This window comes from Chiloscyllium plagiosum, chromosome 21 (genome assembly GCF_004010195.1).
Source record: "Chiloscyllium plagiosum isolate BGI_BamShark_2017 chromosome 21, ASM401019v2, whole genome shotgun sequence".
Classification (NCBI taxonomy): domain Eukaryota; kingdom Metazoa; phylum Chordata; class Chondrichthyes; order Orectolobiformes; family Hemiscylliidae; genus Chiloscyllium; species Chiloscyllium plagiosum.
Window position 1 is genome coordinate 47,023,492 of NC_057730.1, and position 23,550 is coordinate 47,047,041.

General features: G+C 41.2%; 1 long non-coding RNA gene across 3 annotated transcripts in view; it reads left to right on the top strand.

The window, feature by feature from the left end:
- The window catches only part of LOC122560842, a 26,199-nt gene extending 3,542 nt beyond the window's left edge, over positions 1–22,657 (top strand). Inside the window, exons 2-5 of one of the 3 annotated variants that reach the window (XR_006314828.1) lie at positions 1,736–1,934; positions 8,539–8,651; positions 19,575–19,792; positions 20,809–22,657. This is a non-coding gene — a long non-coding RNA (uncharacterized LOC122560842). Of the gene's footprint in view, positions 1–1,735; positions 1,935–8,538; positions 8,988–19,574; positions 19,793–20,808 lie in introns of those variants that run through there. The other 2 variants (XR_006314829.1, XR_006314827.1) reach the window with 2 other exon arrangements.
- Positions 22,658–23,550: the final 893 nt, after the last annotated feature.

The window sequence follows — 23,550 nt, forward strand, 5'->3', positions numbered from 1 at the left end:
GGTAGGTATAGGGCAGATGTTAGGGGTAGGTTCTTTACTCAGCGTGTCGTGAGTTCATGGAATGCCCTGCCAGTAGCAGTGGTGGACTCTCCCTCATTATGGGCCTCTTTATGGGCATTGGATAGACATATGGAGGATAGTGGGCTAGTGTAGGTTAGGTGGGCTTGGATCGGCACAACATCGAGGGCCAAAGGGCCTGTACTGCGCTGTATTCTTCTATGTTCTATACTTATCCAGGTGTTTACTAAATGTGAGAGTACCTTCCTCCAACAGCATCTCAGGCAGCATGTTCCATATTTTTTACCACCCACTGTGTGAAAAGTTTAGGTCTCCTCTCAACCACCTATTCCTTTCCTTCAGTTTATGTCAATTCTAAGGAAGGGTCACCCGACCCAAAATGTTAACTCTGATTTCTCTTCAAGACCTGCTGAACTTTTCCAGCAACTTCTATTTTTGTTAAACTTATGCCCTGTGGTCTTAGATACATTTGCCATGGAGAAAAGATTCTCATGATCTACTTTGTCTCTGCCGCTCATAATCTTGTATACCTCTGTCAGATCCTCCCTCAACCTCTCTTGCTCCAAGGAAAACTAATCCAGCCTATCCAGTCTTTCTACATAACTGAGTCTTTTCATTCCAGGCAAAAACCTGGTAAAACTCCTCTGCACGCTTTCGAGTGCAATTATGTCTCTCTCGTAGTGCAGCATCTGGAACTGCACACTGTTATGCTATCTGTGGCCTAAACAATGTTTTATAAGATTGTTGAGTTTCTCTAGCAATTTTTGTTTTTTCTTCCATATACCAACCTTTGGCCCATATCCCTTTCTGCCTTTGCTTCAGAAAAATCTGTCTTTCTCAAATTTAAAATTAATAACTGATCTGGCATCAACTATTGTTTGTGCAAGAGAGTTCCAAACCTCTTACCACACTTTGTGTGTAAAAGTGCTTCCGAACTTGTCTCTTGAATGGCCTGGCCCTAATTTTTAGACTATGTCCTGGGTAGAAATCAAGAATCCTAGGCGAATGTTATGGAGACATAGATTTGATTGAATTCAATTTAAAATCTGCACTTAAATGCAAGCAATGGGCTATGCATATAAATTGAAAAATTGGAAATACAAGTGATTTAATGGTGATTTGTTAGTCGGACAAAAAGCTATTCAGTTGTTTGTGATAAAAGCTTCCAGATAAAGAAGCAAAAGTATTAAAAGCTAGTCTAATGAGACCATTGTCAACTGTCATAAAGAACCATGTGGTTCAATGACATCCTTCAAGGAAGACAATCCACTGTCATTATCCAGTCTGGCCTACATGTGATTCTACTCAGTTAGAAATCTGGAATTAAAAAGTAATCTAATGGCAGCCATCATCAATTCTTGTAAATACCAGTGTGGTTCACAAACACCCTTCAATCTGCTGTCCTTATCCATTCCGGCCTACATTTGGCCCCAGACCCACAGTGATTCTTAACTGCCCTCCTTGGTGCTAAGAGATGGGCAATAAGTGACACTTATAGCCAGAGACACTTGAATGACATGAGTGAATAACAAAAACAAATATGGAGCTGACACACCTCCCAATTACAATTGTCTGCCCGCTCAGAAATTGTATTCTTTCGCCCCGCCCCACTTCTAGTCTTGTTTCTCCCTGAACAATTCCAGAAGTAAAACAAAATGAGTTTCAAAGAAGAGTCATACCAGACTCAAAACATTAACTCTTGTTTCTCTCTCCACAGATGCCGTTGGACTGACTGAGATACTCCAGCACTTTCAGTAAGACCTCCTCAGCAAATACTGAATCTTTCCAATTTGAAAAGTTATGATGTTTTCAAAAATGACCCTCTCCAGCCAGGTGCACAAGTAGCTCCCAGAGACAAAAATCAGCAAAACTTTCGAAATGATTCACACTGGTTCAACTCTCGTATACCTCAAAATGTAATTGCAGTACATTTCTTTTTTTTTACTGGTATTTCTCCAGAAGGTCATCCTTGGGCAGCATGGTAGCTTAATGGTTAGCACTGTTTCATCACAGTGACAGGGACTCGGGTTTGATTCCACCCTGGGGTGACTGTGTGGAATTTACACAGTTCCTCCATGTCTGTGTGGATTTCCTCCAGGTGCGTGTGTTTTCCTCCCACAGTCCAAAGATGTGCAGGTTAGATGGATTGGGCATGCTAAATTGCCCATAATGTCCAGGGATGTGCAAGCTAGGCAGATTAGACATGGGAAATACAGGATTATAGGGATAGAGTAGGGAGGTGAATCTGGGTGAGATGCTCTTCAGAGTTTCGGTGTGGACTCTATGGGCTGAATGGCCTGCTTCCACACTGAAGGGATTCTATGATTTGTACCTGCTCCATTCTTAATAAGTGTTGTGACACAGTGACATTGAACACAAGGTGATACATGCCTGAGCTCAGTCATGATCATTTATGATCTGAAGGGGAACTTGGAGTTGATGGTTTTCTCATGCTGATATCTGATTACTCCAAATTCCTACCATCCCGATAACCCTTGATCCCCTCGCTCATCTATATTCTATTTACCTCTGTGTTAAAAATATTCAAAGACTCTGTCCTCACTGAATTTCAAGGTCAAGAGTTCTAAAGTCTCACTGCCCCCTGTGAGAAAGGGGTCTCATCTCTGTCCAACATGGTCATGATACACACACCATCCTCCAATGGAATAATATGCCATTCCTTCACTGGCTCAACATCCTGGAACTCCCTCCCTACCAGCACCATTGGTGTATCTACTTACCCTTTCCCATGCTTGGACTACAACAACTCAATAAGTTATCTCACCACCACCATCTCAAATGCAACTAGAGTCAATAGAGATGTACAGCATGAAAACAGACCCTTCAGTCCAACCCATCCACGCCGACCAGATATCCTAAATGAATCTAGTCTCATTTGCCAGCATTTGGCCCATATCCCTCTATGCATGTCTCTGTCCAGCTTTCTTTTAAATATTCTAATTGTACCATCCTCCACCACTTCATCTGGCAGGTCATTCCATATGCACACCACCCTCATCATGAAAAGGTTGCCCCTTAAGTCCTTTTTAAATCTTTCCTCTCTCACCTTAAAGCTACACCCTCTAGTTTTGTACTCCCTTACCCTGGGGAAAAGACCTTGGCTGTTCATCCTATCCATGGCCCTCATGATCTTATAAACCTTAAGCAGGTCTCCCCTCAACCTCCGACACTCCAGGGAAGATAATCCCACCTGTTCAGCCTCTCCCTATAGCTCAAATCCTCTGACCCAGACAACATCTTTGTAAATCTTTTCTGAACCTTTTCAAGTTTCACAACATAAATCTTAGAACAGGAAACCAGAAATGAACGCAAGTATTCTAAAAGTGGCCTAACCAATGTCCTGTACAGCCGCAACATGACATCACAACTCTTATACTCAAAGCTGTGCCCACTAAAGGCAAATTAGGCAAACACAATACGTACTGGCCTAGCTAGTGATACTCACGTCACAAGAATGAATACATTTTTTAAAAAGTGATCGTGTTATTGGAATCCCGGCCAACCTCGAGGAATGGATGAGTAATTCAGAGAATGATGAGTCCAGATTCCACCACAGCAGTTTGAGAATGTGATTTTAGAAAGGAAGGAAATGTCGCTGGAAATATTTTTTAAATGTTAATATCTGTGGAAGTGGCCATGAAGTTGTATGAAAAATCAGATTTTCTTCATGTTCTGTTCTAAAAAAATCCAATGTGGACTGACTGTGACTCCAGCAAGGCCAACTGCCTTCTGAAGTGTCTCTGAAGCTGTCATTGAATTAAACTGTAGTGGAGAGTATTTAACATCAGTATCCAAAATGACTCAACCAAAAAAGCCCTCGTCATCTTTCTAGGGCAACTAGGGATTGGTAATAAATATTGCCCCTGCCAGAGTTCACAAGACGTTGGAGCAGAAGGACATCGAAACATAGAAGATAGGTGTAGGAGTAGGCCATTCAACCCCTCGAGCTTGTTCTGCCATTCATTATAATCATGACTGATCATTGAACTCAGTATCCTAATCACACCTACCCCTCATATCATATAGTCATAGAGATGTACAGCATGGAAACAGACCCTTCGGTCCAACCCATCCATGCCGACCCAATCTAGTCCCATCTCCCAGCATCCGGCCCATATCCCTCCAAACCTTTCCTATTCATATACCCATCCAAATGCCTCTTAAATGTTGCAAGTGTACCAGCCTCCACCACTTCCTCTGGCAGTTCATTCCATATAAGTACCACCCTCTGCGTGAAAAGGTTGCCCCTTAGGTCTCTTTTATATCTTTCCCCTCTCACCCTAAACCTATGCCCTCTAGTTCTGGACTCCCCGACCTCAGGGAAAAGACTTTGCCTATTTACCCTATCCATGACCCTCATAATTTTGTAAACCTCTATGAGATCGTCCCTCAGCCTCCAACATTTCAAGGAAAACAGCCCCAGCCTGTTCAGCCTCTCCCTATAGCTCAAACCCTCCATCCTTGGCAACATCCTTGTAAATGTTTTCTGAACTGTTTCAAGTTTCACAACATCTTTCTGATAGGAAGAATTGCACACAATATTCCAACAGTGGCCTAACTAATATCCTGTACAGCCGCAACATGACCTCCCAATTCCTGTACTCAATACTCTTACAAATAAAGGAAAGCATACCAAACGCCTTCTTCACTATCCTATCTACCTGCAACTCTGCTTTCAAGGACCTATGAACCTGCACTCCAAGGTCTCTCTTTGTTAAGCCACACTCCCTAGGACCTTACCATTAAGTGTATAAGTCCTGCTAAGATTTGCTTTCCCAAAATGCAGCACTTTGCATTTATCTGAATTAAACTCCATCTGCCACTTCTCAGCCCATTGGCCCATCTGGTCAAGATCCCGTTGTAATCTGAGGTAACCCTCTTCGCTGTCCACTACACCTCCAATTTTGGTGTCATCTGCAAACTTACTAACCGTACCTCTTATGCTCGCATCCAAATCATTTATGGGATTCCCTCCAACAACCTGCCCACCACCAACGTTAGGCTCACTGGTCTAAAGTTCCCTGACTTGTCCTTACCACCCTTCTTAAACAATGGCACCACGTTAGCCAACCTCCAGTCATCTGGCACCTCACCTGTGACTATCGATGATACAAATATCTCAGCAAGAGACCCAGCAATCACTTCTCTAGCTTCCCACAGTGTTCTCGAGCACACCTGATCAGGTCCTGGGGATTTATCCACCTTTACGCGTTTCAAGACATCCAGCACTTCCTCCACTGTATTATGGACATTTTGCAAGGTGTCACTATCTATTTCCCTACAGTCTATATCTTCCATATCCTTTTCCACAGTAAATACTGATGCAAAATACTCGTTTAGTATCTCCCCCATTTTCTGCGGCTCCACACAAAGGCCGCCTTGCTGATCTTTGAGGGGGCCTATTCTCTCCCTGGTTGCCCTTTTGTCCTTAATGTATTTGTGAAAACCCTATGGATTCTCCTTAATTCTATTTGCCAAAGCTATCTCATGTCCCCTTCTTGCCCTCCTGATTTCCCTCTTAATTAGACTCCTACTTCCTTTATACTTTTCCAAGGATTCTCTCGATGTATCCTGTCTATACCTTACATATGCTTCCTTCTTTTTCTTAAACAAACCCTCAATCTTAATCTAATGTATTCCCATTTGCCAGCAGTTAGCCCATATCCCTTTAATCCCTTCATATTCAAGTACCCATCCTGATGCCTTTTAAATGTTGTAATTTACCAACCTCCACAACTTCCTCTGGCAGCTCATTCCATACACACACAAAACTCTGCGGGAAAAAGTTGTCCCTTAGGTCCCTTTTAAATTCTTCCCCTTCACCCTAAACCTATGCCCTTTAGTTCTGGGCTCCCTCAGCCCAGGGAAAAAACCTTGTCTATTTACCCTATCCATGCCCCTCATGATTTTATAAACCTCAAGTTTCACAACATTCTTCCTATAGGAGGGAGACTAGAATTGCTCACAACATTCCAAAAGTGGCCTAACCAATGCCATTGATCCCTTTAGCCACAAGCTCTCAACCATTTTCTGTGGCAGTGAATTCCACAGGCTCACAACTCACTGAATGAAGAAAGTTCTCATGTCAGTCCTAAAATGTTTGCTGCTATATCCTTAAACTATGACCCCTGCATCTGAACTCGCCGATCATCAAGAATGTCCTTCCTGCATCTGACCTGGCTCGTCTTCTTAGAATTTCATAGGTTTCTATGAAATCCTCCCTCATTTTTCTAAATTCCAGTGAATACAATTCTAACTGACTCAGTCTCTCCTCATACATCGGTCCTACCAATTTTGCTTCAATCCCTCTAGAGCAAGAATATCCCTCCTCAGATAAGGAGACCAAACACTGCACACATTCCAGGTCTGGCCTCACCAATGCCGTTATAATTACACTAAGGCATTCTTATTCCTGTACTCAACTCCTCTCACTATGAAAGCCAACATACAGTTGGCCTTCTTTACCACCCGCTGCACCTACATACTTACTTTCAGTGACTGGCGCATGAGGAGACCTCGGTGTCATTGAACATTCCACTCTCTCAATTTACAGCCATTCCAATAATAATCTGCCCTCCTTTTTGTTACCAAGGTGGATAGCCTTATACTTATCCACATTAAACTGCATCTGCCATGCATTTTCCAACTCGGCCTGTTCAAATCACACTGCAACAACGCTTCATCCTCCTCACAGCTCACCCTTCCACCCAGCCTTGTGTCATCTGCAAATTCTGAAATGCTACATTTTGTTTCCTCATCTAAATCTTTAATGTGTATTGTGAATAACTGTAATGCTCGGCCCAATTCCTGTAATACTCACTGGTCACTGTTTACCAATCAGAAAAAAAGCCCATTTATTCCTCCTCTTTGTTTTCTGTTTGCTAATCAATTTTCTATCCATTTCAAAACACTAACTCCAATCAAGTCCAACAAGTCTGCACCATCATTAAGTGACTCCATGGCGAATCTAAAAATCCTCAATTTCACTTCACTGCTTTATCCTCATAAACCTGACTCTTTTGATTAGAAATCTGTGTGTTTTCATAGGATTTTCATAGAATTAAAGAATCCCTACAGTGCAGAAGGAGGCTTTTCAGCCGGTTGAGTCTGCACTGACCCTCCAAAGAGCATCCTATCCAGACCCAGGTCCCTATCTTATCCTGTAATCCCACATTCCCCATGGCGGATCCAACTAGCCTACATATCCCTGAAGGCTAAGGACAATTTCAGCATGCCCAATCCACCTGGCACATCTCGCAACATTTAAGAGGCATTTGTATGGGTATATGAATAGGAAGGGTTTAGAGGGATGTGAGCCAGGTGCTGGCAGGTGGAATGAGATTGGATTGGGATATCTGGTCAGCATGAACAAGTTGGATTGAAGGATCTGTTTCTGTGCTGTATGACTCTACGATTGTATCTCTGGACTGTGGGAGGAAACTGGAGGACTCAGAGGAAACCCACCCATACACAAGATGGAAACTCCACACACAGTTGCCTGATGCTGGAATCGAACCCAGGTCTCTGGCTCTGTAAGACAGTTTTGAATAGACTTAACAAGCCAGTGTCAACAGTGGGTGTTGCTGGCTGGGCCAGCATTTATTGCCCATTCCAAACGGTAGTTAAGAGTCAACCACATTGCTGTGGGTTGGAAGTTACATGGAGAGCACATCAGGTAAAGTCAGCAGTTTCCTTTCCTAAATGACATTAATGAACCAGATGAGTTTTTCCTAACAATCAACAAAGATTTTATCATCATCATTCGACTCTTAATTCCATATTTTTATTGAATTCAAATTCAAATTTTATTGAATTCCTCAGAACGTTATCTGGGTTAATAGTCTAATAGTGATTAATCTAATAATGATAATATCATGAGGCCATTGCTTCCTCTTTGTTGCTCATCCCTAACTGGGCTTGAGAAGCTTTGCCTTCTTGAACTGGTACGGTCTAAGAGTTGTAAGTACACTTACATGCTGTTTAGAAAGAGGATGTGTTGGATACTTTCTTCAACCTAGAATTGCATTTGTTTTAATTATTTTTCTTCAAGAATATCTGTCTATCGGAAATGACCCCACAGGTAAGTTCACCATCATACCTTTTCTAATTAAGACCCTGAGTGTTGTCCAACTATGAGCAAAAATCATTTCCCTTCTTAGAGATGCAGAACTGATAAAGAACTAAACCATAAAATGTTTCGAATGCATAATTGAAGACCATTATTATCCAGTACATGCTCCAGCCTCTGCAGTGCTAACTGATTGTGCTGAAAACAATGTTTTTAATTAAAATGTTTCTGTAAATTTAGAATTCCACTTTAAAAACTACTGACATTCTTTCACTTATGGTGGCAGCATTTGGCTTGAGGCTGCATGTCCTAGATAAGTTGAATTGCTACCGTTTACATATGCTAGTATTAAAAAGTCACCCACTGCAGCATTTACAAATGACAGTCAAATTTGAACTGCTTCTTAAAATGAGAATTCTGTTTCTTTACAGGAGAAATATGAATAACGTGCATAACTCACTGGAACTGTCAAATCTCGAGTCTCCAATGTGGGAATCGCAGGACGGCATCTTCAATGACCTCTGTTCAAACATAGAAACTAAAGGTCAGCAGAATTATGGAGCAATAAACAAAAACTACATGTTCTTTTTAATGGACTTTTAAGAAAAAAAATGGTGAACATCTTAAAAGTCACAGTAAGACTCAGAAAACCTATCAAAACCAAAAGTCTAGAAAGCAATATTGATGACAGAGGGAATGATAGATTATTGGGGATATGCAGAAATGTAGTGTTGATGGTAAATCAAATCAGCTATGATCTTACTGAATTGAAGCCCAATGGACTTACTTTTGTTTCTTGTTCATGTGTCTGTATGTTCATAGAGGTGTTTTTTTAATGTACACAAGAGCAAATGTCAGCAGACAAAATAAATGAAGATAATTTCTCAAAGCATCTCAACTTGATTTGAAAAATACATAATGAACCTGCAAGTTGACGATGCACTTAAAAATATAAAGAAAAACCTAAAAACGAAACTAAAATGTTCATAATATACGATAAAGAAAATACTTTTTGATATTCTATCAACCACAAGGCACAACTCAGGATTTTCATGAAATAGTTTAGGTGAGTGCATATCAAAAAACACACAAAAAGCCTAAAACCATTCAAGGCAAAGCAGCCTGCTTGACTGGCAACCCATTCACCATCTTAAACAGTCACTTCTTCCATGATCAGTGTACAGGGCAATAGAGTGTCCTTTTAACAAGTACAAGATGCACTGCCACAGCTCATCAAGGCTCCTGTGGCAGCATCTTCCGAACACAGGAGCAGGAGCATTTGAAAGACCTCAGTTTCTCCTTCACGTTACACACCATTCTCATTGAGGTCAGGCAGGTATCCCTCACTGTTCCTTCAATATCACTGAGTCGCAATGCTACAGTTCCTTCACTAAACCACATGAGCTGTAATGGGTCAAGAAGGATGCTCTTGCTCTTGAAGAAGTGCAGCCAGGATTTACCAGGCTGATTCTGGGGATGGTGGGACTGACGTACAAGGGGAGATTGACTCGATTAGGATTGTTTTCACTGGAGTTCAGACAAGTGAGGGGGAACGCATAGAGATGTATAAAAGTCTAGCAAGACTAGACAGGTTAGATACAGGAAGGATGTTCCCAATGGTGGGTGTGTCCAGAACCCGGGTCACAGTGTGAGGATTTGGGGTGGACCTTTTAGGACAGAGATGAGGAGACATTTCTTTATCCAAAGAGTGGTGAGCCTGTGGAATTCATTACCACAGGAAGTAGTTGATGTTAAAACATTGAATCTATTCAAGAGGCGACTAGATATAGCACTTGGGGCAAATAGGATCAAAGGTTATGGAGAGAAAGCAGGAGTAGGCTATTGGGCTGGATGATCAGCCATGATCATGATGAATGGCAGAGCAGTCTTGAAGGGCTGAATGGCCTTCTCCTGCTCCTATCTTTTATGTTTCTATGATTCAGAACCAACTCTTAAGGGTAAATTAGAGAAAGCAATAAAGGCAAGCGGTACTCACACCCTATGAATATATTAAAAATCAAAGCAAATAGTAACATAAATCAAGATGGAATGGAATCAATTTCGATAGCTTTCACAGTATGGGCACAATTGTCCAAAATGCCTCTTTCTATGCTGTCTTATTGCATGATTTTACAATTGTTCAGAAACAGTTTCAGGACTAGTAATGGGAAAAGTTAAACAAGAACGAGGTTCTGTTTAAGATATACTGGAGTAAACGTACATTAGGTATTTATCAGATGATAGCAGAGAATAAATCCTCTTACTGGTTGAATTGGTGAGTGCAATGATTAGCATAGAAGTGAACCATGCACAAACAGATAAGAGGCTGGATTTTCAGACTTTGGTGAACATCAGCTCAGGTGGTCATGGAAACACTAAAAGTGCCATCATGGACTCCAGTCCATTATGGAGAAATGTCTGCTCCTCATTGCTGTGATTGGAAGTGCCATCACTGGCAATCAGATAAAGCCAGATTTGTCTTAGGTTCAATTTCCCCGGTGTTTGATCTTCACTGTTTACATTTTTGTATGGAAGATGTTTTTGTTCACAAAATGTTGACTTCAAAAGATGTTAGCAGGTTTCCAGCAATTGATAAGCTGAAGAATAAATGATGCACTCGGGTTTGAAGAGAAAGTAATGATTAACTGAAATTTAAGCATTTGAAGGTAATCATTGAATGAAACAAAGGTAATAAAATAAAGTACAACACGCACTAGTAGATGCTTTGGAGAATCAAATGGTTTCCCTCAGAATTTGAAGGCGCAAAATGTGAATCCAACCTTTGACCTTGTGTGATCTTGACTTGCTTTCCCTATTTCCACATTCCCACAATCCAAAGGGTGGACACAGGTCTTATTACATTTCACTGAGATAACGCACTAGAAATCAAGCCCCATTATACCCAGAGTCAGTTAAGGATTTTAAAACATGTGCAGAATTCCCCAATTTACCTATATTTCAGACTCATGTTGACAGAATGCATGGACAGATTTCTGTACTTAACAGGAATGACTCTTTAGTGCAAGTAACTATAAATAAACAACTATGAATTATAGGCATATAACTCCACTAGTTAATGCTCTAACTCAATTATAAAACTGTACATACACACACACAAATTAAGATAGGTATTATGGACGAAAAGAAAGACTGGGAAGACATGTCAGTTGTCCCAATCCTCAAAGTTTGCTTAGATGATCCTTTTACTGATCAGGACGTTGTTTCTCAATCTTCCTTCTCCAGGTACGTTCACTTGTTTGAAGGAGGCGCAGGGTGACTTGTTCATAGTTCCAGTGGTCTCTAGTCTATTAATTAAAAGTCACAATTTTTTGCAAATTGTAAGGGGAATCAACTGGCTATCTTCAGGCTTGAGATGCTTTTTACTACAGACCACAGACTGCTCTTTCATTGTTGGAAATCTGATGCTTCTGATCCGAACATTTATACCCCAAAGTGTTTAGCAACCTGGGAGCCAATTACACAGTTGTTAACAGGCAGAAAGCCTTTGTCATTGATGACTGGTCATCTTACCAAATCAGTTACTGATTGCCAGTCAAATCTCCATTCATACACAATCCCCCGACTCTAGCTGCTGTTGTCTCCAACGTTAAATATCCTGTGTGTTTTTCTCAATAAGGGAATCCCAGCCTTCCTTTGACCTGTAACAACCAAATTACCAGTCTATTTTCAGGTAAATATTTGAACATGTCACATAATTGCTTTCATTTACCCTAAGTTTACAAAACCATCCCAAAGCAAAATCATCTTATAATCAGTGAATTCAGAACATTAGGAAGGATTTGTTTGGCTTTGGACAGAGTATAGCATAGATTTACCAGAATGATGACTGGATTCAAGGGTCACGATCGACAATTTACAAGTTAGGCTTCTATTTCCAAGAATTTAAAAATTTAAGAAATCAGTTGATCCAATATTTCAAAATAATTAAGGGGACCAGATGGACAGAAAGAGAAACCATTACTGCCAAATAGGGAGTGCAGAACAAGGGAATCTGACTTTTCAAGAATGAAATTAGGAAACATTTCTACCCACCAAGGATGAGTGATTTTTTAAAAATTTGAACAACAATTAATGTTAAATCAGTTGTTCATTTCAAATCTGACATTGATAGGTTATGACTTGACAAAGGTATTAAACAATAAAGGTTTGGAACAGAGGCAGGTATCTAGAATTAAGTCACAGTTCAGCCATAAGCTCATTGATTGGATGCAGTAGCCCCTATAGATTAAATGATTCCTCAGTCTGTTGCCACTTTCTTATTTGAAATTCTCTGGGAATGCAGCAGAATTGGGAAATGAAAGTAAGGTATTCTGATGTTTTGTAAATGTTTTGATAAAATTTCTCACAGGAAAAGTAACACTTCACATGCAATTAAAGGAAGTTTGAGCATAAATGGACTATGATTCCTGTGAGAAAGTACTGGAGATAATGATGACCCTTGGAATTATTTTGTATCGGTTTTGATTAATATACTTGTAAAATATACTAGTCTTGAGACAAAGATCAAAGAAAGGTGAAAACCTTTGAAACTCAAGGTTTTAACTTTTAAAGAGGAGAGAACGTGGCATTAAATGGAATGTTCACATATCTTTGTCTCTTTGTTGTTAGGAGTCTGGATAGTGTCCTTTAACTTTTTGATGTGAATTTGAATTCAGCCAGAATAGTGAGGTAAGGTATCAAGTATAAGGATTGAGTTTAGGCAAGTAGACATCCTCTTCCCTGGCATGATTTATAATTTTTTTGCAAGATTACTGTGATTTTCCAAAATTCCCCAGATTGAAGAATAGTCCCAATGGAAGATACACTTGCAAATGTAACAATCACATTAAACAGGGAACGACAGGACAGTTAGCCTGACATCCGTTGTCATGGAAATTAAGGTATTATGGAAGTCTTAGAAAATCAGACAATGAGCAGATGGAATGAACACTGTTTTCTGAAAAGGAAATGGTGTTTGACAAATATGTTAAAGACTTCTGAGGATGTAACTAATAGGATCGATAAATAGGAATCAATTGATATATTATTCTTGGACATCCAAAAGGCATTCAATAGATGCTATACAAAAAGGATAATCTGCAAGATAAGGGCTTGTGAAGTAAAATATCAGTGTGGTTTCCTGATTGATTAATAGGCTGCAAGCAGAGAGTGGGGAGCACAGCTGGAGTACTGTTCATATTTTGTATCTCCATATTTAAGGGAGGATAGCATTGAAGGAAAGACAGTGAAAGTCCACAAGTTTAGTTCCATGGATGAGACTCTTATCCTATGATGAGAAGCTGGGTAAATTGGCCATCTACTTTCCAATGTTTAGCAGCATAAGAGGGGTTCACAGGCAAGCACTGAATGATTGTTTCCCAGAGCTGAGGAATTTGGTCACAGTCTCAGGATAAAAGGTTGATCATTTCAGAATGACATCAGATATTTTTTTAGCTTGGGGGGGGGGGAGGTTGTTGTCAAGGGACATGGGGAATGGGTTGAAGTGACAGAGGGCAGCTTGCTCCAATGAGAGTCTCCTTAGGATGTGTGAGTTAGACCAACAACAAGACATCAACTGATGTTAGATCATCAGAGTGGGTGGAACTTTTACCCCAAACAAAGTGCATTGGTATTTGTCAAATTGGAAAATTCAGATCTATAAAGTTAGGGAATGTTGAAAGAAATCAATGAGGTTAGACTTATTTACACTGAAGAGAATGGATGGGGGAGGGGGTTACGATTATTAAGGAAATCTTAAATTCAATGTGACTGAAAGACGAACTGCTTCAGATCAGCTTGTTCAGGCCGATTTTAATGTCTGTTGTCAGAACTGGTGGCATGTCCACAAGTATTGCCCACAAGTTTGCTATTTCTAGGTTCAGCCAAATTTCCATCATGTCAGCGAGCTGCAGTCATGAGTCATGCCTGGAACTGGGAGCTGGCCTGTTAGGGAACAGGAAATTGCATGCTGCTGGAGTTCTGCCAAGGAACTGGAGCAAATGCTTAAAAGGATAGTGGTGTTCTTGCTGCCAAAGAAGTCAATAGCCACCCTATGGGAAATAGACAGCGACCTTGGGGAGAGTGCACAGGCAGAGGCATGAAATGTAAGCAAACAAGAACAGCTAACAGTAGCGCAGGAAGAGAAAAGGGCCAACAACCAGAGCATATCCATATTTTTCTCTGAATGGGAATGCAGGCCACTCCAGTTTAGTTTTTCTTCAGATCATGAGGTTTTTTTTCTGAATATGATTGATTATTAGAGGCTTAACTGGAGAATGTTCCATGGAATTTTCAGCCCAATGTGCTGAATAATGTGGAGGAGACTACAAATCTCTGCATATGGAGTTTTATTGTTCAGCACCTCGCCATGCAGCACCTCCTCATGCTGAGCTAATCTGCAATAGTGTCGCTACGAGGGAGCCTGAAATGGAATAGGACCCTTGCGCAGGAGTAGAATCGCCATACAGTCCCTGGGGTCTACCACCTCATCTTCCGAGAGGGAGGCATTGAGACAGTCTCCAGTTAGTGGGCGGCACGGTGGCACAGTGGTTAGCACTGCTGCCTCACAGCGCCTGAGACCCGGGTTCAATTCCCGCCTCAGGCGACTGACTGTGTGGAGTTTGCACGTTCTCCCCGTGTCTGCGTGGGTTTCCTCCGGGTGCTCCGGTTTCCTCCCACAGTCCAAAAGATGTGCAGGGTCAGGTGAATTGGCCATGCTAAATTGCCCGTAGTGTTAGGTAAGGGGTAAATGTAGGGGTATGGGTGGGTTTCGCTTCGGCGGGTCGGTGAGGACTTGTTGGGCCGAAGGGCCTGTTTCCACACTGTAATCTAATCTAATCTAAATCTAAATCTAATCTTAACTCATTGACTCTCATTGAATCTGTTCATTGTATGAGCATAGAATCAATCCTGTAATGACCACAGCACAGAAGGATGTCATTGATTGTGGCTATGCTGGATCTCTGTAGGAGCCGCTCAACAAGTACCAGTCCCTTGCCCTTTCCCCGGCGGGTGTGTTGGTGTGACAGTTCCCTGAGGCAGGGATGACATGGACTTGGTACATGTTGTCGCCTTTACAAATCGCAATACTCCAATGGCATTCCACTGCTGTTGTCTGGTCAGTATACAAACACCACAAGTCAGTCAACTAGACTGTTCCCACACTTGCTGAAATGAAGCAAAAACATCAACTTGAATTTACGTTGAATTGTTAACTGAATAAAATGTCCCAAGGTGCTTCATAGGCATGTTAGAAGCCAAAAAAAACCTGACATTTAATCACATTTCACAATGTTAGGACAGATGAGCAAAAGCTTGGTCAAAAATGTAGGTTGGAGGGAGAAGGATATAGTCAATTGCTGAAGAGGTTTAGTGAGGGAATTTGAGTACATGAAGGCATGGCCAACAGTTATCGCGCAATTGAAATTGGGATTCTGAGGAGATTTGAATTAAATGAAATCTTAGAGCGTAATGAGGTTCGAGGACATCAGGATTGAAAGACTGAAAAACTAGGACGTGAATTTGATGATTGAATCATTGCTTAATTTAAAGCAAATGTGGGTCAATGAGACCATGAGTAAGTGAATGAGACTTGCTGCAACTTTGGACATGGACATCAGAGATTTGGGGTGACCTCAAGTTTATGGAAATGAGAGTCTGGCCAGGAGTGACATGGTTGCTCTGTGATTAGCACTGCTGCCTCACAGCACCAGGGACTCAGGTTCAATTCCAGCCTTGGGCGGCTGTCCGTGTGGAGTTTGTTATGTGTGTAAGTTAGAAGAATGAGCTGTGGGAAATGCAGGGTTATAGGGTAGGGGTGGGGTGTGGGTGGGATGCTCTTTGGATGGTCGGTGTGGACATGATGGGCCAAATGGCCTGTGTCCACACTGTAGGGATTCTATGTTCCTTGGAGTATTTAAGCATAAAGGCAACATGGTCGTGGATGAAGCTTTCAGCACCAGGTGAACTGAGTTCATGGAGGAAGTGAGCAATGCACTTGAGGAAAAAATATAAAATCCAGATGATGTTGTGGTTATGTGGTCAGAAGTCAATTTCTGGTCAAAGTTGACATCAAAGTTAAGAGCAGTCTTGTTCAGCCTCAGATAATTGCCAGGGGGAGAGGGATGGAGTCAATAAGTAGGGAACTGATTTTATGGTAAGGTCATAATCTTTCCCGATATTTAACTGGAAGGAATTCTGTTCATCCAATACAGGATGTCAGACAGAGAGTGTTGGTGCAGGCTTGCTTTAAAGATGAGAGACCTGTGACCAGTGGAGTGCCACAAGGATCTGTGCTGGTCCACTGCTTTTCATCATTTATATAAATGATTTGGATGTGAATATAGGAACTATTGTTGGTAAGTTGCAGCTGACACCAAAATTGGAAGAGTAGTGAACAGTGAAGAAGGTTACCTCAGAGTACAACGAAATCTTGATCAGATGGGCCAATGGGTCGAGGAGTGGCAGATGGACTTTAATTTAGATAAATGTAAGATGCTGCATTTTGGAAAGCAAATCAGGGCAGGACTCATGGACTTAATAATAAGATAGTGTTGCTGAAAAAAGAGACTTTGGAGTACAGGTTCATAATTCCTTGACAGTAGAGTCACAGGTAAATATCTTATACTTGCCTTTATTGGCCTGTGCATTGAATATCAGAGTTGGGAGGTCATGTTGCTGCTGCAGAGAATATTGATTAGGCCCCTGTTGGAATTTAGTATATTGACAATCTTAAAAGCCAATGACACAATCTGATGCTTTGGGGTATAAGACCGGGGAAAATTGACCAGTTGGGAGGAGAACTGCCAATAAAAGCTAACACACCGTATGCCTTCTTATTACAAAGGTGTAGAAGTGTACTATAACTTTAAGAGAGTGAAGGACTTGGCAAGCAGACCGAGTGCTGGAGCATTTACAAAGTAACATTTGGTTCAGAACAGATACCACTGACTGAGGTGCGATGAGACAAAAAAAAATTCTAATTCAGCCAATCAGTTTAAATTATACCTCGAAAATACCAAATCCCAATCAAGTTTGAATTTAGTATATTGACAATCTTAAAAGCCAATGACACAATCTGATGCTTTGGGGTATAAGACCGGGGAAAATTGACCAGTTGGGAGGAGAACTGCCAAGCCAGCATCTGCAAACTGCCCAGAGAATTGCTCTTTATCGATCAGTAATCAGTGAAGCAGAGTCCCCATGAAGTAGAAAAGAAGACAGGAATACAGAGAAGAATCAAAAGCAGCCTGGTTTTGAGATAAGAAGTTTTGTTTTGTCAATCTTAATTAGGAGTTTTATCGGACTAGTATTATGGAAGGAAAGGTAAAAGATAGGTTAGAGGAAGGAGTTGTAAACAGTTGTTAGTTAATTATTCTCTGTTATACCTTAAGAAATAAAGTAGTTACTTTTACTTTAATTAGTTCTTGACCTCATGAAGTTTCAGAGATTATTGCACAGGAAATATCTGTTTTAAATTAGCAGAGGGTTTACCCCATGTCAGAACACTTCTTAACAATCCTATCAACCTGAGTGGAGTGTGTGGTGCTGGAAAAGCACAGCAGATCAGGCAGCATCTGAGGCAGGAGAATTGGCATTTTGGACATAAACCCTTCATCGGGAAGAAGGGCTTATGCCCGTAACTTTGATTCTCCTGCGGCTTGGATGCTGCCTGACCTGCTGTGCTTTTTTAGCACCACACTCTCGACCGTGATCTCCAGCATCTGCAGTCCTCACTTTCTACTATCAACTTGGGTGGCATCTTTCAGGAATCTATGTAAATGGACACTGAGATCTCTCTGCTCATCCACACTACGAAAAATCTTAACCATTAGTCCAGTACTCTTTATTCCTGTTATTCCTCCCAAAGTGAATCACCTCACACTTTTCCGCATTAATCTCCATTTGCCACCTCTCAGCCCAGTTCTGCAGCTTATCTATATCCCTCTGTAACCTGCAACATCCTTCAGCACTATCCACAATTCGATCAACCTTAGTGTCATCTACAAATTTACTAACCCATCCTTCTACACCCTCATCTAGGTCATATATAAAAATGACAAACAGCAGTGGCCCCAAAACTGATCATTGTAGTACACCACTGCTAACTGAAATCCAGGATGAACATTTCCCATCAACCACCACCCTCTGTTTTCTTTCAGCTCACCAACTTCTGATCAAAACCACTAAATCACCTTCAATCCAATGCCTCCATATTTTGTGCAATCGCTTACCGAGGGGAACCTTATAAAATGCCTTACTGAAATCCATATACACGATATCAACTGCTTACCCTCATCCACCTGTTTGGTCACCATCTCAAAGAACTCAATAAAGTTTGTGAGGCATGACCAACTCTTCACAAAACTGTGTGACTGTCCCTAATCAGCTTATTCCTCTCTAGATATTTACAAGTCCTATCTCTTATGAGCATTTGCTTTGTTCCTAACCTTTTGTTCCCACTCTTCTCCCCAGAATGACCTCTGAATCATTGTCAGCATCCCAGAAGGAAAAGGCAATAAAACTGGTGAATGAGACATACTGGTCTCACTCATCTTGTACATTTCCAAATGGAGGACCAGTACCAATATTACTGGTTTCTTACTGGTTTTCCCCTCTAGTAAGTCATCTGATAATTTATTTTATATCTGCACAAGATGCCCATGGATTTACAACAGCTGCTGACAGCATACACAAGAAGTATTAATAAGGCCTGAGGACTGAGGGGAGCTTGGGACAGCTTAAGCCTTGTAGTTAGATATGGTTTTGTGAAGGGTAGGTCGTCCCTCACAAACTTTATTGAGTTCTTTGAGTGGTGACCAAACAGATGGATGCGGGTAAAGCAGTTGATGTGATGTACATGGATTTCAGTAAAGCATTTGATAAGGTTCCCCACTGTAGTCTATCGATATGTAGGGCGGTATTGTAGCTCAGTAGTTAGCACTGTTGCCTCACACTGCAAGAAGCCTGATTCAATTTCACCCTTGGGTGACTGTCTGTGTGGAATTTGCACATTCCCCCTGTGTCTGTGTGGGTTTCCTGTAGGTGCTCCGGTTTCCTCCCACTGTCCCAGGAAGTGGAGGTTAGGTGGATTGTCCATGAGAAATTGCCCGGCGTGTCCAGTGATGCCAAGACTAGGTGGATTACCCATGGGAAATTCTGGATTACAAGATAGGGTGGGGTGCGGGGGATGGGGGTCTGGGTGGGATGCTCTTCAGAGGGTTGATGTGAATTCGATGGGCCCAATGACCTGTTGGAATTCTATGATATTGCTGATTATCAACCCAAAATCAGGCTGCTACCCAACACCAGCAGCTAGTCTCTAAGCAATCAATTTTTATTTTCCAGTATCAAGTTGTGCCGAATTATCATAAAATAAAGATGTTGCGGCTGTTGGTGGGAAAGAAGGAGTCCGCGTGTGGAAAATGATTGATTACCTGCATATAGAAAAAATCCTTTGTGTTCACAGAATTTGACGTCTTGACAAGGACATGCAGAACAACATATGCAACTGATGACATCCTGCACAAATCTGGGCAATAACAAAGTCCTTTACTCTTCTTTGCTGTTTCCATTGGGAAAATAGTGAAGTTGTTTTTGAAGAGAGACATCAGTGATTTGCTTCATCAAATGCCAACTCAAAACTGGCCAGTGTTACTGATGTCCCACTGACATCCTGGAAGGAGGGTGAGGTGTAAAAGTCATGACCTTTTATATCGAAAAGAAATGCAGCCCCTGCGCTGGAGATTGTTTGCATATTATCTGGCGATGCTGCGTACAGCAGAGTTGTATTGCCTTTTCCATAAACCCACAAGCATGTACCCTGGCCTGTATACTCAGTTGGAAAGGTAATTGGAGCCGTCCTTTTACTACTCACCATCCCTTAAACTTCATCTTTATAGTCTTCCACCTCCACATCCTGCTATGCACTAAACAAAGAGGGCTTCCCATAAGTGGTAGGAAGTGTTGGAAGAGATGAAAAGCCTTTAAAAATGGAGTCACTTCCTCTAAAACAGCACCTCGCACAAAGTAAAGAATATTCATTGAGTCAGACAATCATAGAGCACGGAAACATTCCCTTTGGTCCAACTGGTCTACACCGAACATAATCCCAAACTAAACTAGTCCCAACTGTCTGTTTCTGACTGATATCCCTCCAAACATTAAAGAAGAAGCAAGTTCCAAATGGTGAACACTTGCACATCCCTCTAAGAAAATGTTAATTCGAACAAAATACTTCTGGATCGATGGATGCCCAAGTTATCCATCTGGGCAGGATAAAAGGTCAGGTTAATCACACTCAGCATCACAAAGTTGTGAAACTGTGAAAGTGGTGTAACATTTTTTTCAAATTAAAATGATTTTGATGACTTATTTTTGACAGGAGTTTCTGCCCAGTCATGCCTCACCAGAAAATATCCTGCTGTGAACATTACCAAACTGTTGACTATTTCGTACATAATTTCATTGCTTCTAAGCTTGTAGCTGACACATTAAGATGAGTAAAGTTTTCTCCATTAACCAAAAGAGCCATCCAGTGAAATAATTGCAGACTCATGGAAGCATTCAAGATAGGAACTAGACAGATTTCCATTTCTACTGAAGATTAAAGGAGGACAATGACGATAGTTTGAAAGATGCAGTGGGTTGAGTGTTTCATTGACAGGTACCTCTAGGTTGATAAATGAGTTTTGTTTCAACAGGTCAACTCTCCTGCATGCAGGATTGAAGTGATTGAGAGTGGCTTGCGAGTCTGATGCAGACTGGGCAGCAACATTGCAGTCATTGCCTGAAGCCAACTCTAAAGCATTTTGGCAAAGCCTCTGCAAAATCAGCTGCGATGGACTGAACAGTGTTTGAAGAAATGCAGTTACTATTACTGTACAGACTGGCTTGCTGTAGTTCATTTCAGCTCCCCCCACCCACCAACAAGTGCTGTAAGTGCCGTTGTGTGCAGTCCGTTGCAGCCATTAAACATATAACTGAAAGATGGTTTCAGGAATGATGCAGCTGAAAATGTGTGGATTTTCAGAACTGGGAGACAGCCAACTACTGAAAGAAGCAGAATGAAAGATAAGCAGCTGTCTGTGAAGTTGAATTTCTGAGTAAATCAAAATTGCTGTGCATTTTCCACTCCCGACAAATGCGGAAATGAAAGGAATGATCTAGACTGGATTCAAATTTATCCATTCAGTAGCAAATATATGAAATAGTCACAGGATTAATTTAAAAACCTGAGCATATTAGTGTAGCAACCCTTCCATCAGTGCTGGGGAAAGAGTGTTCCAAATTGTACTGCAGCAGGGGACACACCAAGGAGCTGAAAAGGCAACAGGAAAGATTTTGCAGACTTTGAAGACAATTTTGAACTCTGCACTGATGTGACTCATGAATGGTATCAGCTTGAGTCTCTGAATGAGAACAGGTAAAGCTTTGCATTATGCTCAGTGACATTCCAGGCTGAATGAAATTGACATTATTAAAAAAAGAAAAATTATTTGCAGAAGAATGAGCAGAAACATGGGGTAGGATGAAAAGATTGCACAAGATATCACACAAAGGAAATGGGAGATACAGAGGTCTAACTGTAAAGCATTAAATCAATTGACAGAAAGGATTTCGCTTGAAATAAGCTAAATGAGCCAATAAAGATGGCTGCTAGAGAGATGTCAGTTGATGAGTTCAACAAATCACTCTACACCATACAACAGTTTGGCATCATCAGGTCAAAAGATAATAAAAACAGCTGTTACAATGGAGGCCACAGAAGGAGAGTGTCAAGTAGCTGTAAAGTATAAGGTCGACATCAGTACTTTGTTCAATATAATTAGCTTCACAGACCAAGTGGCTCAAGATGGTAACCAGGAATGAAGATCTTAAAAATGACCTTTAAGTTATCTGATGAAGCCAAGAGGTCAAATGGAGTTGAGGTCCAATGCAATCGGAATAAAGAAGACCTCGAATTCCAGATAGCAGACATTAAGCAAAATCCTCTCAATCCAGCTGAAGCAAGTCTAAAACTTGGATTAGTAGCCCTGAACATGTCAGAAGAGATTTAGGAACAGAAACAGAAACAGGCGATTCAGCCCATTGAGCCTGCTCCAGTGTTCAGTATGGTCTTGGCTGATTGAATGCTTCAGTATTTTGGATGCTTGTTGGACTTCTCGATCAATTCCGTCACAAATTGCGCCAAAGCCCATGTCACTCAGACCCTTGTAGGATTTCACCCTATGTAGGTAAAGCTTATGCAGAGACTGATGAAACCTGACCAGAGTTAATACTGTTAACTGTGTTCTGTTCGTGGTGTCAAATGTAGATCATTGTGTGTTGGGTAACGTGTAAGATGTAACCGCAAATGATATTGCATGCAATGTTGTTTTGTTTTCTCATGTAAAGCGGGATGTTTGGAGAAATGCAGTTGCTCTTAGGGCTGGCTTGCTATTGTCATGTGACTTCTACCTTTGTTGGAAGCACCAATGTATGTGGTTTTTGGCTGCCTTAAACTCATATCATTTGAAATAGATAGTGTCTCGAAGGTTAAAATGCATCTTCCCTGGCAGATTCTATTTTCTCACCTATCAATGCATCAACATTCCGGAGGAAGCCAAAGAAAATTTGACAAGGATGCTCTGAATCTTTCTTTGAAGAGCAGAAGCTATGACTCAGAGCAGCTTGGTAGCATGTGTTCAAAATGGTGACAACTTGTCCGTCAAGCCACATTACCCAGAGGAGGAAACTAAAGGAAACAAATCCTGGACTGTAGATACCCCTGCCCTGTAGGTTGCACTGCTCCATGTCCAAAACATCTGCTTGAAAATCAGTCTCTTCAGTTCCATGAAGACCCATGACAAAAATTTGAGTTAACATCGTCATTCAATTGAGGGATGGCCAATGATATGGTTCAATCCTCCACACCTCATTCAATATACACACCTCTTCAATATCTGAAGATGGGTCACTGGACCCAAAATCTTAACTCTGATTTCTCACTACAGCTGTTGCCAGACCTGCTGAGCTTTTCCAGCAATTCTTGTTTCTATGTTAATCCTAAGTGAATTTATGTTTTGACTGGTAGAGAAGTGAGACTATAGAGATCTAGTGCATTGTTCCCATTTCTATCATAATATAAGATGCAGGGCTTGAGGGCTGGCTGGTACAAAAGATTACCTGCACTGTTGCTGGAAACGAACACTTATTTCTGGAACATTTGAATACAGATTGTTCTGCTATAATGTATGTTTCGTCAACACAAATTCACTGTCATGCGATTGATGAATTGGGGATGCTGTTTCTCACGCAAACTTTTAAAACATGCATTGGCTGCAACGCGATTGCATCACCAACACTTTAAGTGCTTTTCGAAAGCATGACTTTCTATAACGCAGGGTAGCACAAGAGCACAACCATCGCATTATAGAAGAACTGACTGTACCACAATGCCTGTG